The following is a 15,869-nucleotide window of genomic DNA, read 5'->3' as shown; positions in this document are numbered from 1 at the left end:
CAAACCCTTTGTATGCCTTGGTAACAGTAATGATAATATTCAGAATGATTAATAATAGAGTCAGTACTCAAATAATGTGAGTACCAAGCAAGGGATTCATGGGTAATATCATGTAATAGCAGAGCCACAACTTAATCTGGAACAGAATGCTTCTTTTTAAGAGTGAAGTCTATTACAAAAACCAGTCTTGTGTCTTGTCAAGACAATCGTCCTCTCCTCTTTTTATTCTCAGCTTTATTTATTGTCAACAATGCAAAAATGAAGCAGCACACTATTAGATTTTGTTTTAATTTTTCTTTGTTGTATTTGTTGTCTCCCCCTGGTTAATACATAATTTAGCTCAAACCTTCACACAGACATTAATTTCAAGGTATGCATTTCCAAAGACATAGTTTTGGTAGGAAATTTAATCATAGGTTTGAAATTCTGACCTACAGTACAAATTGGGCCAGTAAATTTGGCCCCGTATTTACCCAATGGGGCTGAATTATCAGCAATTACAGAGGATTATCTGTTTTCTTAAAACAAGTTATGCAAGCATATACCCATTCTGGATGTGTCAAGATTCTCATTGAACTTAGCATTCCCAAACCTAGGATATAGGTTGTTGGTCAGGATCCTACTTTATACTTGAATTAAACTTTCTCTCACTGGTCAAAATCAAATTCCCCCTAAATATAGGAAGAGACCTTGATTTCCAAGTTAAGTACTGGCCTGTCTTCTTGGCAAAGTCTCTTTACCCTTGGTGAGAGGCTCTTGATGAGCTAACTCTTATGTTTGGAGTTCTTGGGAAGAGAGGAAAAGAACATTTAAAATGTTAAAAGGAAATCCTTTGGCCTGAAATGACACAGATGGTAACTCAAATACAGAAGAAATGAAGAACTGGATGAAGAACTGGAAGTGTAGGCAAATATAAAATACTTTAAAAGCATAGTATTACAATAGCTAAAACTGGAAACCATCCAAATGTCCACCAAATGATGAATAAATAAAAAGTGGCATATCCATACAATGGAATACTGTTCAGCAATAAAAAGGAACAAAGTACTGATGATACATGTTACTGTTTAGAGAATCCCTAAAACATTATAATAACTAAAAGAGGCCTGATCCAAAAGACTATATATTATATGATCTCATTCATATGAAATATTCAGAAAAGGTATATTTGAAGAGAAAGAAAGCATGTCAATGATTTCCCAGGTCAGGTGCGGGATAGAAGATTTTCTACAAATGGTATAAGAAGACATTTTGAGGTATTGCAAATGTTCTAGAACTAGAGTGTGACAATGTTCGTATAACAGCAATTAAAAAAAAAAAAAAACATTGAATTGAGGGTTGCCTGGGTGGCTCAGTTGGTTAAGCATCTGCCTTCAGCTCAGGTCAAGATCCCTGGGTCCTGGAACTGAGCCCCGTATCGGGCTCCCTACTCTGCGGGGAGTCTGCTCCTCCCTCTGCCCTTCTTCCTGCTTGTGTTTTCTCTCTTTCTCTCTCTCAAATAAATAAATAAAAACTTTTAAAAATATCATTGAACTGAACTGCACATTTACAACAGGGAAAATTGTAGAGCGTATAAATTATCTCTCAATAAAGCTATGTTTATTTTAATGGCCAATAAATAATATAAAAAAAGGTACACAAATGGCTCTGTTTGGATGAAAATGCCTGATTTTCTTTATAAAGAATTATATATTAAAAGCATAAGGAGATACAGTTTTTATAACTCAGGTTACTAAGATTAAAAAAGTTTATAACACACCCAACTGATAATGATATGGGCAATAGGCACCCTTATTTATGGCTGGGAGGAATATTAATCTGGTTTATCCTCTACGGGGAGCAATTCTGTTTTATCTATCAGAACTGAAAATTACATGTTCCTTGACTCAGTAATTACATTCCTACTCCCACTGATGCCAAGTGACGAATTTACATTATATTTGCTACAAGTAAAAGATTGCAAACAATCCAAAAGTCCATCATAGAAGACTAAGATAAATTGTAATAGAACCAATGAGTAGAATCTAATGCAGTTTTAGAAATAAACAGCTCTCTCTAGCATATTAGGAAAAGATCTGCATTCTCAAGTGCAAAAACGTGAAAGCAGAACAATGTGTATACAGTATGTTGCCATTGTGAAGTATGAGCAAATACAGTAATATATAGTAAAAACATTAAAGATAGGTTCTGTGCTTGCTTGCTTTCTGGGAACAGAGGTGAGGTCCTTAAAAATAGGGAAGTGATAAAACTTTATTTTCTCTGTCTACTCTTTTGTACTTTTTCAATTTTGTATCATATGCAAAAATTCAAAAACAGTAATGCCATGTCAATTATCTCTGAAAGAGGGTTTTGAATAAGCTTAAGAGGGACATCAAGAGAGAACACTGGGCTCACACTAAACGAAATTATCTTTTCGTCTGATTATAAATCTAAAACATTGAGTCATTCATTAATATAATGGTTATAAATTCTTGTTTGTTGCTATAGCAATAACTACAAATTTGACTTTAAAATGCTTTTATTTGGGAGAAATTTCTGCTCAATTATCAGGAATGTTATTTAATTTGAAGTTGATTTTTTGCATCGTATAAACTACTTTTTAAAAATCAAACATGGCATTTTGAAGTGAATTTCTTTTTAAGTTGAGGATTTATTTTCCTATAACTTGTGATTTTAAAAAAACCAGCCAATTCAGAGTATTATTTTTAAATGCTGGAAGTTTAGACAATAATTCTACTAAAAACTAAAAATGAGTCTTTGACACACACTTTGAGAGCAGAAATAAATGATTTCTGCCAATAGGATTAATGATAATTCATCATACTTGGAGCAAGGATTTCCCCCTGGATAATCTCATTCAGACACATGTTTCTTTTCAAACTTCATTACACATAAATATTTCACAGTCTCCTAAGCTTTTTTTGCTTGTCCTTTCTTTCTTACCCAAGATTTTTTTTACTTTGGTATCCATGTTGTGCCTTCTATCAACTTTATTTTCTTATAACTTGAAATATTCTGATTCACTTAGCAAAACTCCGACATTGCAATGCCAACAAGCTGAAGAATGTCAGAGAAAATAAAATGCCAAAGCTCACACAGAGTAGGCAGGAAGACAAGCTGATATCACCATCTCTCCAAAGGGTCTTTTCTACCACGAAGGTCCCCATTGTCTCCTAAAGATCTAAAACTAACCATTGATTCTGAGCCTCAAATGTTTTTCTCTTTTAAATACAGCCAAATTCACTTAGAATTTTCTCCTGTGCCATTTAGCAAACATTAGTCAAGGGTTTAGATGACAGAGATAGTCTACTTAACATTAAAGATGGGAAAACAAATAAGTTCCAGTCCCAATCCACCAGGAACTTAGAGTCCAATAGGGAAGTCAAACATGTACATACATAATTATAATAAATTGCTATTTGGGCAGTAACAGAAATGTGTACACGGTAGAAGGCATGCAAATAAGGCGATTAATTCTGGAAGCAGAGGGAAGGTGCTTGCCTAGGACTGATGATGTGTGAATAGGTTTTAAAAGATAAGTAGAAATGTGTTCAGTGCTCAAGGCAGAAAAGCACGGCTGGCAGCAAGCAGGAAACTGGGACGCAGTCTGATGTGTCAGTGGAAATGCCAAGGAGTGATGCATTGATGAAAAACAAACATGGCAGCTGGAGGTTGCCATGGCAGGTGTGAGAATGGGGGGTTAACCCCCCACAAGGTCTAGTATCCTAGTTTCTCCTCATTGACCTCTGAAGTTGTGTTGCAGAGCCAGGAGGATTGTACAGAACTCGGGGAAATTCAGATGTGATATTTATAAGTCGCTGATAGGCTATAAATTCATATACAAACATTCCTTGCAGCTTTGTATGCAGTGGCAAAGGGTACACTAGATATTCATAATTTGGGGTCTCATTAAATAAATCATGATAGCTTCACAAAATCCAGTAGCACGGAGTTATTTTTTTTAAATAAGGCCCTGCTAAAATGGATCTCATTCCAGTATAAAATACTCAGTGGAAAAACAAAAAACAAGAGGCTGATTAGGTATACAGTGCCTTTTATGTGGTATTTTAAACTATATACATATTACCAGACTATGATCTTTTAAGCATGTAATGGTATCAGTTTTAAAAAAACAGACACCCCAGGAATTTGTTCTCTTCCCCCATTCCCTTTCTTTCATCTGTGGAAATGAACAAGATAATACTAATCAGGACAGTGAGAGGAGGAGAGATAAAGCAGTTAAGAATTCATACTCAGGGGTGCCTGGGTGGCGCAGTCGTTAAGTGTCTGCCTTCGGCTCAGGGCATGATCCCAGCGTTCTGGGATCGAGCCCCGCATCAGGCTCCTCTGCTGGGAGCCTGCTTCTTCCTCTCCTACTCCCCCTGCTTGTGTTCCCTCTCTGGCTGGCTGTCTCTCTCTCAAATAAATAAAGAAAATCTTTAAAAAAAAAAAAAAAAAAAGAATTCATACTCAGAGCCGCCTGGGTGGCTCAGGCAGTTAAGTGTCTGACTCTTGGTTTAGGCTCAGGTCATGACCTCAGGGTCCTGGGATAGAACCCTGCATTGGGCTCCATGCTCAGTGGGGAGTCTGCTTGAGGATTCTCTCCCTCTCCCTCTACCCCCTCATTCACGCTCTCTCATTCTCTCTCTCGCTCTAAAATAAATATTTTTTAAAAGATCTATTTATTTGAGAGAGACCGTGATAGAGAGAGAGAGCGAGCACAAGCAGGGGGGAGAGGGAGAAGCAGGCTCCCTGCTGAGCAGGGAGCCTGCTGTGGGGCTTGGATCAGGACCTGAGTTGAAGGCAGATGCTCAACTGACTGAGCCATCCAGGTGCCCCATAAATAAATAAATCTTAAAAAAAAAAACATACTCAATTGTAGATTGTCTCACATTATTAAATATGGTCAACAAAAATACTACATATAACACTTCAGTTAGAGTTTGCACCAGCACACTGTACTTCTGATCAACAAACAAAATCTTATTTTTACTGCCTGCGTATACATACATTTGTGGTGATGTTAGGGCGAGGGGGCAGAGGCACTGGAAATGTGAAGCTGGAAGAGTGTATGTCTTCTGAAACATGGAGACTCAGTCCTCCAAATACAAGAGGCTAGCATTAGGGAAGCCAGTCGTTCTATTCAACAAAGTCTGATGCTAAGGGAGGACAACATGAATAGTGTGGACATTTTTATAGATGCAGCAAGATGCTGCTGTCCTGGAGATATAGACTGTGTTATAATTATTTCTGTCTTGGCTCGTGTCATCTTGAATTTTGTGCTAGCAAAACATCCTAAAATTTGGTATCTGTCATGTACTGAAAAGCTTGAGTCCACTGTGTAAAATCATCATTCTTACTTTTCACACTAACACTTTTAGACAGTTGACCTATCCTATATTAATCATGAATATATCTGTACATATCCATGGAACTGAATTTAAAGGAGAAAAAAAAATGTGTCATGGGTGCAAGGGCAGGACCTGACCACATAATACCCAGAACTAATTTGCAAGTGTACCAAGTTCAATGTCCAGAGCTTTGTAATCTGCTCTGAAGGAACCAAGAAAAGAAATATACTGTGCCCATCTCACGACACTCCATTTTGTAAAACACTGTTGTAAATGCTATAAAGAGTTATGGGCCAACACAACCTGGTCGGGTCGCCCTCCGTGCTTTGAGGCTGGAGAGCCAGGCTTTGTAGATGTGCAGAGGCGGGGCAGTGACTAAGGACACTGCCTCTGTCTTGGCCTGCCAGGGCTCTTCCCAGGCTGTCAGGACGCCGGCTGCATCTGTCTGACCTTCAGCAGCAAGCTGTGGGTGAAGTTCCTCCTTCCATAGAAATCCTAGGTGCTAATGACCTCCCTCTCTTTGATTAGTTTCTTTGATTCCCAGGTTTCAGGGAACCTAAGGAATTTTTCCTGTTGTGACTCCTTTGAATACCAGTTCTTGCTCTAGTGGACTTCAGCATCCAGAAGGAGCTTAACCACCACTCATTTGTCTCTTTGTGCCTCCCCCCTCCTAATGGATTCCTCGTTATCGACCTCAGTTTACTCTCTGAACCAGTATCTGTTCATATCCTTGGCTTCAAGTTTCAATGGGCTGCCTCCCGGAGGTCCAGTTCTTATTTCTTCTGAGGTTAGGTGTGACCTAAACTAGGAAAGGTCAAGGCCTTTGTCTGCATGTCCCTAAGGCCATACACACTTGAGTTTTCCCACGTAGGCAATCCTTTTTTAATTGTTCAGCACTGTAGGCCATACAAGCCCATGAAAGACCATTACACCTTGAGCTTCTAGTTTGCTGTTTAAGTTTTCAACTTATTTGACCCTCCTCATATCTCCATCTAGGCTGTTCATAGAGACAAACTTCAAACACAAAAGGGGGCTTTAGGTGACTGCCTCTGACTGAGTGCCCTGGAAAGCAGTCACTGAGACAAAAGTGAACATGTAGGATGTTTATTACAGAATGCTTCTGGAATCAGCACCTGTGGAAGGGGAAGGAAGGAACAGGACTGGACAGAGGAAGAAGCTGGGCTGTGATTCGGTCCCAGGGAAAGGCTCAGTCAACTCAACCCAGTGGGAGCTCTGGAACTGGGAAGGGCCCTGAGCGTTGTTCTGAGTTGGGGTGAGTGGATGGAGCCTTTATACTCCTGCCATGGTCAGTCATTGAAAGAGAGCTGCCCAACCCCAAAGAGGACGGACAGCTGAGGGACATCTCTAAGCAGCACTATCGGCGGCTGGGAGAATAAGACCTTTATTAGCAAAGGGAGGTCTGAGCAGCAGCATGGCGTTTAAAACAGGGACCATGGGGGGCCCTCCCATTTCCCTCGACTCCCCATCAATTTCATTCATTTCCAAACTCTGTTGCTTTCTCTCTTCTAGTTACAGATCTCCGTCTGGGCCCCAGCTTCCCTCATGTCTGGGAACTCTCCACCCACCCCCGGCCCACACACACCCTGCCTCTGATTTCTTAGACCTTGGCACCCATCCCAGCTTTGCCATCCTGGGGTCCTTTTCCTTTCTTGGGACCACAGAACACCCTCCTGCTAAAAGGGAAATTAAGTTGTGGATTCTGTGGACCAGCTAAGTCAAATTGTGGAAGGTAAAATACCTCCTCCACTGAGAAAAGAGTTCTTCCAGTCCCTAAAAATAAGCGATTTCTTTCACTACATTTGGGGCTTAGATAGAGTAAGGAAGGCAGGCAAAGGTCACTTACAGATTTTTAAAGTTCTTGGTATATAGCTCACACCAAGAGACCTACAATTCGGAGATTCTGAATATCAACTATTCCAAGAGTGAGACATAATTTAGGGACAATCTGGAAAATCTGAAAGATAAGTTATTGAGAGATGATTAACCAAGGTGAGAGAATTCACTGCAAGCCCAGGCAACAAAAGCTTCCAGAAATGTATCTATCCTTTTGAAAGGTCACCTGCTACTCTCTGTTACTGTTTATCCTCAAATTTACTACGATAGGTTCAGTGTTTCAACAAGTACAGTCTTCCAGAAAAATGATGTGGCCACAGCTATCACAAACCCCACGCACTAGTTCGAACGCGATCTAAAACATGGCTCTGTTGGGTTCAACAGTGCATCAGTCTAGAAGTCAGAAATGTACTACTATTATTAAGACGTAACTGTAAAGCTAGGAGACAAAGCTACTCTATTAGAATGTAATAGACAGGCGGCATTTTGTGTAATATCAAATACTTTACAGGCAGCAATAACATTGTGCTATCAAAGCAAGTCCAAACACTCATGATCACGGTGATCATTTTAAATCATTCCCCCAGAATCACTATTTTTAGTTTTGCTTTTAACAGGAAAAAAAAAAAAAACCAGAATTATTTTTTTAAATCCTTACTTGGAGAGGTTAAAATAAAAGAAAAAACAGGAGACAACTCTTAAAGGACAACTGGAAAACTGAATTTTGGGTGGAAGCTAGGGAAATGAAGGATCCTGGGGTGTGAGCTGAGATGTGTGCCAGTTGCTAGGCAGACAAAGGTCTAGTGCTCCCAAAAGGAGATTCACTCCGAAGCCAGGAAGGGTGTGGAACCTAGACCTACTGCAGGTAAGAGGAACGAGAGCTTGCATATGACCACCTGGCCTTTGGGCTCAATTCAGAAATGCGGGCTTGCAGGAACACCGGAGCGTCCGGAGGGCCCCCGAGTTGAGCAGGCACTGACAAAGAAGGGATGAGAAACGTGCGTGGTCATGTACTTACTGGACAGGAATCAATAGCCACATCTAGATCACGAAGTGGGCTTCTCAAACTAATCGAAATTTTGGTGGGAAAGGGTGTGCTCAGGGATGAGAAGTATCCCCCCACCTACATACCCCATTCTTCATGCTCAAATTTACTCTAAGCTCAGAAATTTTCCAAGGTTTCTTGGGTCTTTGCTCTACCTCTGGGAAGCCCCCGTTCCCACCTCAAGCAGAATGGCCTCAAGCAAGGAGAAGGAGAAAGGAGGGGTTCGGTCATTCTATAAAAGTACTATTTGAATTGCTTTCATCTGCACTGATTTTTCCAGTGCTAACAAATGCTTCTCCAGAGGACACATCTACACTGGCAACCAGAGGCTCTCAAGTTGGAAAAAGCATTGTTCTGCCTGTTCAGAGGACTATTTCCTACAAGATTTTTGAACCAATACCCTGATTGCAATCCCCACTGCCACAATGACAGAGCAGGCCGCCACCAACTTTCACTGGAGTTAATGCTCAACCTCCGTCCCTGGTGAAAATTCTTCATGGTTTTCCCAATGTCTTCGAGATGAAATCCAAACTTATCTATAGGACATGAGAAGCTTTCCCTTGAGTCCGTGCTGTAACTGTGCGCTTACGTGCTGGTTTCACCATTTCCTTGTGAATTTCTGGGGGAAAACGCCCATGCCTTGATTTCTTTTCCTCTCAACGTACTAGCTCCTGAAACACTGAGTAGCAGCCTGGATTAATGCCCACAGAATAACTGGTGATTGGTCCAAGTTTCTGTGAATCCGTGGGCAAGGTGCTGAACCTTAGGGTATAACGTGGTCCGTTTGAGCCTTCAGAGAGAGAGAGCGAGTTACTTAAACTCACTGTAAATGGCATGGCATTTACCTCCCTTATAAGATTCTTGTGAGGACTGAATGGGATCACGTGTGTAGAGGACCTCGGTCACTGCTGGCCCATGGACTTTATTCAGTCCATTTGTTTCCTTCTCTTGGCTTCAGTTTACAATCTGTAAAATTAAGAAATGAAACTAGGTGATTTCTAATGTCCCTTCCATCTCATAATGAGAGATTTAGGCATGCAATTCTCAGTCATCGATAGGGAAAACAATGAAAATCAGTAAAGACAGAGAAGAGTCGGACAACACAACAAAGTATGTACAAATTCCACGAGGTGTCCGTGACCTAAGTGCTATATATAGAATACCACACCCAGCACCTGCAGAGTACCCGTTCCAAGTGCATGTGGAAATTTACCAAAACCGACCCTATGCTGGGCTACAAGTAGTATTATCTACACCAACAGAAAATGAATGAAATATGGCCACATGCAGCAATATGGATGAGTCCTTTAGACACTAAGCAGATGAAAAAAAGTCAGATATTTATATAAAAGTTAACAAAAGCAGGCAAAATTTGTTTATGGCGTTAGAGGTCAGGATAATGGTTGTCTGGGAAAAGAAGGCATGGGGAAGGTTTCTGGGGTTCTGTTTCTTGATCTGGATAGTGGTTAAATGGGTATGTTCACTTTGCATTAATTCATCAGGTTGTACGCTGATGTGTCAACAAAAGTATATCAATAACACACACATACACAAAAAGTATGGCTAACATGCCTAGCTAGAAAGTGGTGAGGCTGGGATTAGAATCAGGTGCGTAGGACCTCAGCATCCTCAGGGCGTTTACAGGGCCTTTGAGTCTTGGTGGGCAGTGAGTTCTGTTGTCTGTATCTCAGCCCCATACGTGTTCCAAAAGCTCTTCTCAGCTTCTCAGGCTCTCCTCCCCTGCTCTAGAAGGCACCTTCCTCAAGGGGGAAAGAAGGCATCAATTTGGGGCTCATGTCCCTATGCCCGCTTTGTGACTTCTCTGAAAAAGAACTGACTTGGTGACTACCTGTTTCTTACTTCCAACAGATTATCTAATCAATATTTCATCCAGTCAGAAGGTGTGTGCAAAAACATGGTCTACCATCATGAGAAGTGACAAGAAGAGGCACCTGGGTGGCTCAGTCAGTTAAGCATCTGACTCTTGGATTCAGCTCAGGTCGCGATCTCAGAGTCCTGATATCGAGCCCTGTGACAGGCTCTGCACCAGGCGTGGAGCCGGTTTAAGATTCTCTCTCTCCCTCACCCTCTGCCCCCCAGCCAAAGGAAATAAATGACAAGAAAACTTACTCCATCTTTCTTATCCAGAGTTATATCATTATTTTATAAATTATTCAACAAATATTAATTGGACATCGTCTACAATGCAGGTACTATTCTAGGATAGATGCAGTAGTGACTAAGAACAAAAGACACAGCTCTTATGGCATTTGCATCAACAAAATGAAAATAATAATTGTACCTCCTTCATAGAGATTAAATTAGATAATGAATATAGTACACACAAGTTAATGCTTGGTACATAGGAGGTGTGGAATATATTTTAGTCATTATTTATGCCTTTTTTTAAAAGATTTTATTTATTTGAGAGAGACATCGAGAGAGAGAGGGAAGGAGAGAGAGAGAGCACAAGCCGAGTGATGGGCAGAGGGAGAAGCAGACTCCCCACCGAGCAGGGAGCCCGATGCGGGGCTTGACTCGGGGCTCGATCCTAGGACTTTGGGATCATGACCTGAGCCGAAGGCAGATGCCTAACCAACTGAGTCACCCAGGCGCCCCTTAACCAACTGAGCTGCCCAGGCAACTCTATTTATACCTTTTATAATTTAGTATCTTCATCACTGTTCCCAGCTCAAGAAGAGAAAACTGGACTACATTTTAATCATCCGCTGTGCATGAGCACAAAATAAAAGGAAAGAGAGGAAAGAGGAAGATCTCTTTAATTTGGACCATTTGGAGTACATAAACGATCAAAGCAATAAGACATCCTAATTCAAGTCATAACAAATGATCCAGCTAGAAGCCCATGAGGACCCTTGTCCCTACCTCCCTGAAACACCATGGAAATCATGGAAGGCTGAGCTAGGTTTCTGGTTTCATGGGATGCAGGGCCACTTAATGATGACAAATGAAGAAACCCAGTGGGGTCATTCCTCCAGAAGCTCCAGCTGTGAATTATAAACACGCTGCTCTAAAGAGGTGACGCCCTGACTCGCCTTTATTAGATCACAGCGTCCTCTCCTTTATTACCTCAACCTCCACTGCCCTCACTTGCTAAGCAGCCAGCCTGACCCCAGGGCACCTTTGTTTTATGTGAAAAAAATAACTGCAAAGCTGGAGTGTATGGCCATGTAAACTCGAGGATTATCGCGGCTAGAATTCAAAAGGGCTTTCCTGGCCTGTCCGCGCGGCCTGCTGTTCCAGGACTAGAACACGGTGCGGGGCTTCCCTTCCCCTAGCAGCCGCTGCGTGTCCCCGGGAGGAAACGTGTCAGCACAGAGGTTGTGCAGGCTAAAAATACACGGCCAGGTTTTCAAAATAGCAGTCAGAAAGCTTTCCGCAGCAACCTGTTCTGTCCATTTGATTCACCGAGGAAAATACCTCCACGCCTGTGATTCTTCCCACAGCCCCTGGTTCCACAGAAAGCCAGGTCTTTGGATTACATTTCTGAGCTTGGAAATACCCTATCAGCATAATCAGGTTAAAGGGACACCTGGAGAATTATCTACCAGACATTAGCCAGCAGCATTCCAAAATTACAGATTACAGAGACTCTAGACAGAACAGCAAATTTGCATTCATTTCCTCTATATTTGTAAATGGTCTCTGTTCAACTAACATCCATTACTCACCACATCATGGAGGCACAAAGATGTAATTATGGTCTGCGGCTCCTCCTGAGAAAGATTCCCGCCAAAGCCAAAACAACAACAACAACAACAAAACACTAAGAAGAAAGACTGAAAAAGTTGAAATTCTTTGAGACCATACACAATCTGAGAAAATTCTCTGCTGTCATTACAAGTGATGCATTGCTGTGCTCCAAATATCTACTTGGGATGATGAATGTGACTTGTCATGATCTGATTCAAGAGGCAACAGCATGGACCACGTCAGGATGTCCAACGCCGCAAGACTAGAGTCCCAGGGTGGATCTGAGGTTCTGGGAGGTTCCCTGAGGCAAGCAGCCAGAGGACAAGGCTAGTGGAGTCCAATACTTCTATCAGCTCCCTGACAGCAAGGACTGGGCCTTGACCATGCTGCCTCGGTGTCATCCATATGAAACTCAGCTCAGGGCCCCTAATGTATGGGTTTTGAACAAAGAATCAATGAATGGAGGCAAGTGCCAGTGCCTGGGAGATAGACTATAATATCTAAAGCAGTTTCTCAACAGCAGTACTGTGAAAAAAAAAACACATCATTGTTTTCATGTACATTACACACAATACTCTGAATGCTACAACATTCCCTCTGACACTTCTGATCCCAGATATGGGAATTTTCCCCCACACCAAGCGAGTTCTGGGACACCAGCTGGTATCAGACAACTGCACTCAATTCTGACGCTGTCTACCTAGAAGCACTGAATCCCACAAGTTAAGGTCTTGGTCCTACAAGATTCCCTCTTCCCTACTTCAGATGCTAATTTAAAGTTCAGCCTGTCACCCATGCTTCTGAGCAAAGGGCCATAGATCAGAGGTTACCACGACCCCCTCCTCAGCTTTGATCACTTTGCTAGAGTGGCTCACAGAACTTAGGAAAAGAGTCTGCTTACAAGGTTATCTGTTTGTTATAAAAGGAAAAAACGAGAAAGAGCCAGATGGAAGAGATTCATAAGACAAGGTACGTGGGAAAGTGTGTGGAGCTTCCATGCTTTCTGGGGGGACACTCTCCTTGCATCTCCACATTCACCAAAGGAAGTTCTCCAAACCTGAACGCTTGGGGTTTGTATGGCGGCTTCATCATGTAGACATCAACTGATCAAATCATTGGCCACTGGTCAGTGAACTCAGTCTCCAGCCCCTCTCCCCACTGTTGAGATCAGAGATGGGGCTGAAAGGTCCAACCTTCTAATCACGTGGATGGTTTCACTGGTAACCAGCCCCCATTCTTAAGCTACCCAGGTAGGGGCTTTCCAAAGGTCATCTCATTAACATAACAGAAGACACCCTCCTTGCTCTTACCACCTAGGAAATTCTAAGAGCTCTGTGCTAGGAACCAGGAAGAAGACCAAATATGTATTTCTTATTATAAATTACTATATCACAGTCACTATTAACATTTGCCTGGATAATTCTTTGCTGTAGGGGGCTCTCCTGTGTATTGTAGGATGTTTCATAGCACCCTGGATTTTGCCCTCCTACCCCAATCAAAACTGACAATCAAAAACGTCTCCAGATGTTGTCACATGTCCCTTAGGGGGCAAACTCACTCTTGGTTGAGAACCACTGATGTAAAAGAACAGGGTAGAAGATCCAGGGAGATCCTCAGAATCAGGGGGGTCTAACAGCAGGAACCCTGGCAAGGTGACTGAGCTTTAGGGACAAATTCAAGTCTCCAGAAAAGATTTGAGAAGTATATTAGCAACTTACCTATACGTTGAAAATGGCCTAACCTACCATGGCTTGAGCAATAAAAGAGAAACTATTAGAATAGTACCTAAAAGTGCAGAGATAGCCAGCTTCAGGTATAGCAAGATCTAGGAGCTCAAACGCTGTCATCAGAATTCACTCTCCATTGTTGGACTCCACTTTCCTGCATGATGGCAAAGTGCTTACTACTCCAGGTCTACATCTTACCAGCTCAGAAGCCAATCTGACAGGAAAGAGATTCTCCTTCTCAACGGTTATAGTGAAGAAAAGGAAAAAAAAAAAAAAATCTCACAGCTGAGTCTTTTTGGACCAACTGGATCATGTGTGCCTCTGTGACTAATCGGAGTTAGAAAATTAAGCAGTTGTGGAACATGCCAAGTGGTTGAGTCTGAGTCTCGTGGCCCTCCTGGATCAGGGAGCAAGGAATAGGACAGTTTCACCCAAAGTACCTGGATTTACATGGGAGGGATGCAGAATAGTTACCTAAAGAAACTCAACAGGATAATATCAGAAAGGGTCGTAGTAGGCACCGAGTAAAAGAGTGTCGATTAGCAGCCTAAATCCGGAAACACTGAAATCCCCAATCAGAAATCAAAGCAAGGGCTCCTGTGCTAATGTAAATACAGAGACCCAGTGCTGGCCTCAGGATATACAAGCTGCTCAGATAGCGTACTATTTATAACTATTTTCTCTGAAACTTTCTTTCCTAGATCTGTGAGTACTTACTAAACATGAAGAGACTTATGCATTCAAATAGCAACATTTAATCTTTCCCCCTGCCTGGCTCTATTTGCATACTTTTGCTTTCCTTCTTGCCCTTTCTAAAGATTCCCTTTGGTAAATTCAGCCTTGGGACAGCTCCCGCAAGCTTGATTACAGACACTTTCTATTTGGTGCTGCTTACAGACACTGAATTATGGGTCATGGAGCAGGAGCTCCTAACTACCAAGGCCAGGTTGAGGACAGGGAAAGGAGACTTGCAATATCTTGTGCTGGCAGTAGTCAGAGGAGACTTCTTCCTGACCTAGCTAGTGAGCAATTTACGTCTAGAAACAGACTGATGACCCCTAATAATGTTTAGAAATTGTGGTCTCCCTGACATGACCACAGGTGCTATTTTTACCTGCTTAAATGCTAATCCCTTTTATAAATCTCGCTGAGCATTTCGCTACAGACTATCTGGTCACATCAGTCAATGACATGTTCTATGGAATATGAGAAGTCCAGCGCATGCCCCTTATAAACTTGCAGACTCTTCATCTCATTGTGTGACAACCTGCCAGAGTTTGCATGGAAAAGTGAGGCATCTGGTCTGTTCTCGTAAATGTAAGGTGGTTATTCATCAAGTGGAAGTCCTTTGAGGACAGAAACTTTTGTTTGTTGAAGGCAACTTCAGTGTGTGGAGGGACGAGGCTTGTGCTGACCGTAGTCTGGATCAACGTCCACCCATTGAAAGGTTTGGCCCACTTTAAAGACTAGAATCTTGGATCCCCAGTATTGAGCAAGATCAGTAACTGGGATAAGACTTGGAAGAGATTCTTTAAATGCATGCATTTTCCTGAATGATAAAAGTAGACTTATTAATTTATAAGCATGACAACATTCAGTGGATTCTAAGACCAGCCCAGGTGGATCCTTTATTAGGGACCTGGTAACAATCCTGAACTTCTATTACGATAATTGTCTGGTTTGGATTCTTCCATTTTGCAAGCCGGCTATCCCTCTTTGACATGTCAAAGGGCCTTCTCTTGCTCTATTCTGTATGAAGACACTACATGGTAGTGTCCTGTGAAGACCAGATCTGTAGAATCACACGAACCTAGTTTTGAACACTTTGTTCTGCCTCCTACAAGTTTGTGACCTGGAGCTCATTTCACATCTGTTTTCCTTCTTTTTTTTTTTTTTAAAGATTTTATTTATTTATGTGACAGAGAGACAGCCAGCGAGAGAGGGAACACAGCAGGCGAGTGAGAGAGGAAGAAGCAGGCCCCCAGCAGAGGAGCCCGATGTGGGACTCGATCCCGGAACGCCGGGATCACGCCCTGAGCCGAAGGCAGACGCTTTAACGACTGCGCTACCCAGGCGCCCCCACATCTGTTTTCTTATCTCAGTCTGTGGGCACACCTGTTGGACAGCATTGTGCTAAGGCTCACTTACAAGGCACATGTAATGTTTGGCACAGAATAG

The sequence above is a fragment of the Ursus arctos genome, unplaced genomic scaffold, assembly GCF_023065955.2.
Source record: "Ursus arctos isolate Adak ecotype North America unplaced genomic scaffold, UrsArc2.0 scaffold_20, whole genome shotgun sequence".
Lineage (NCBI taxonomy): Eukaryota > Metazoa > Chordata > Mammalia > Carnivora > Ursidae > Ursus > Ursus arctos.
The sequence above is the reverse complement of the archived record's forward strand: the minus strand, read 5'-3'. Positions refer to the sequence as shown.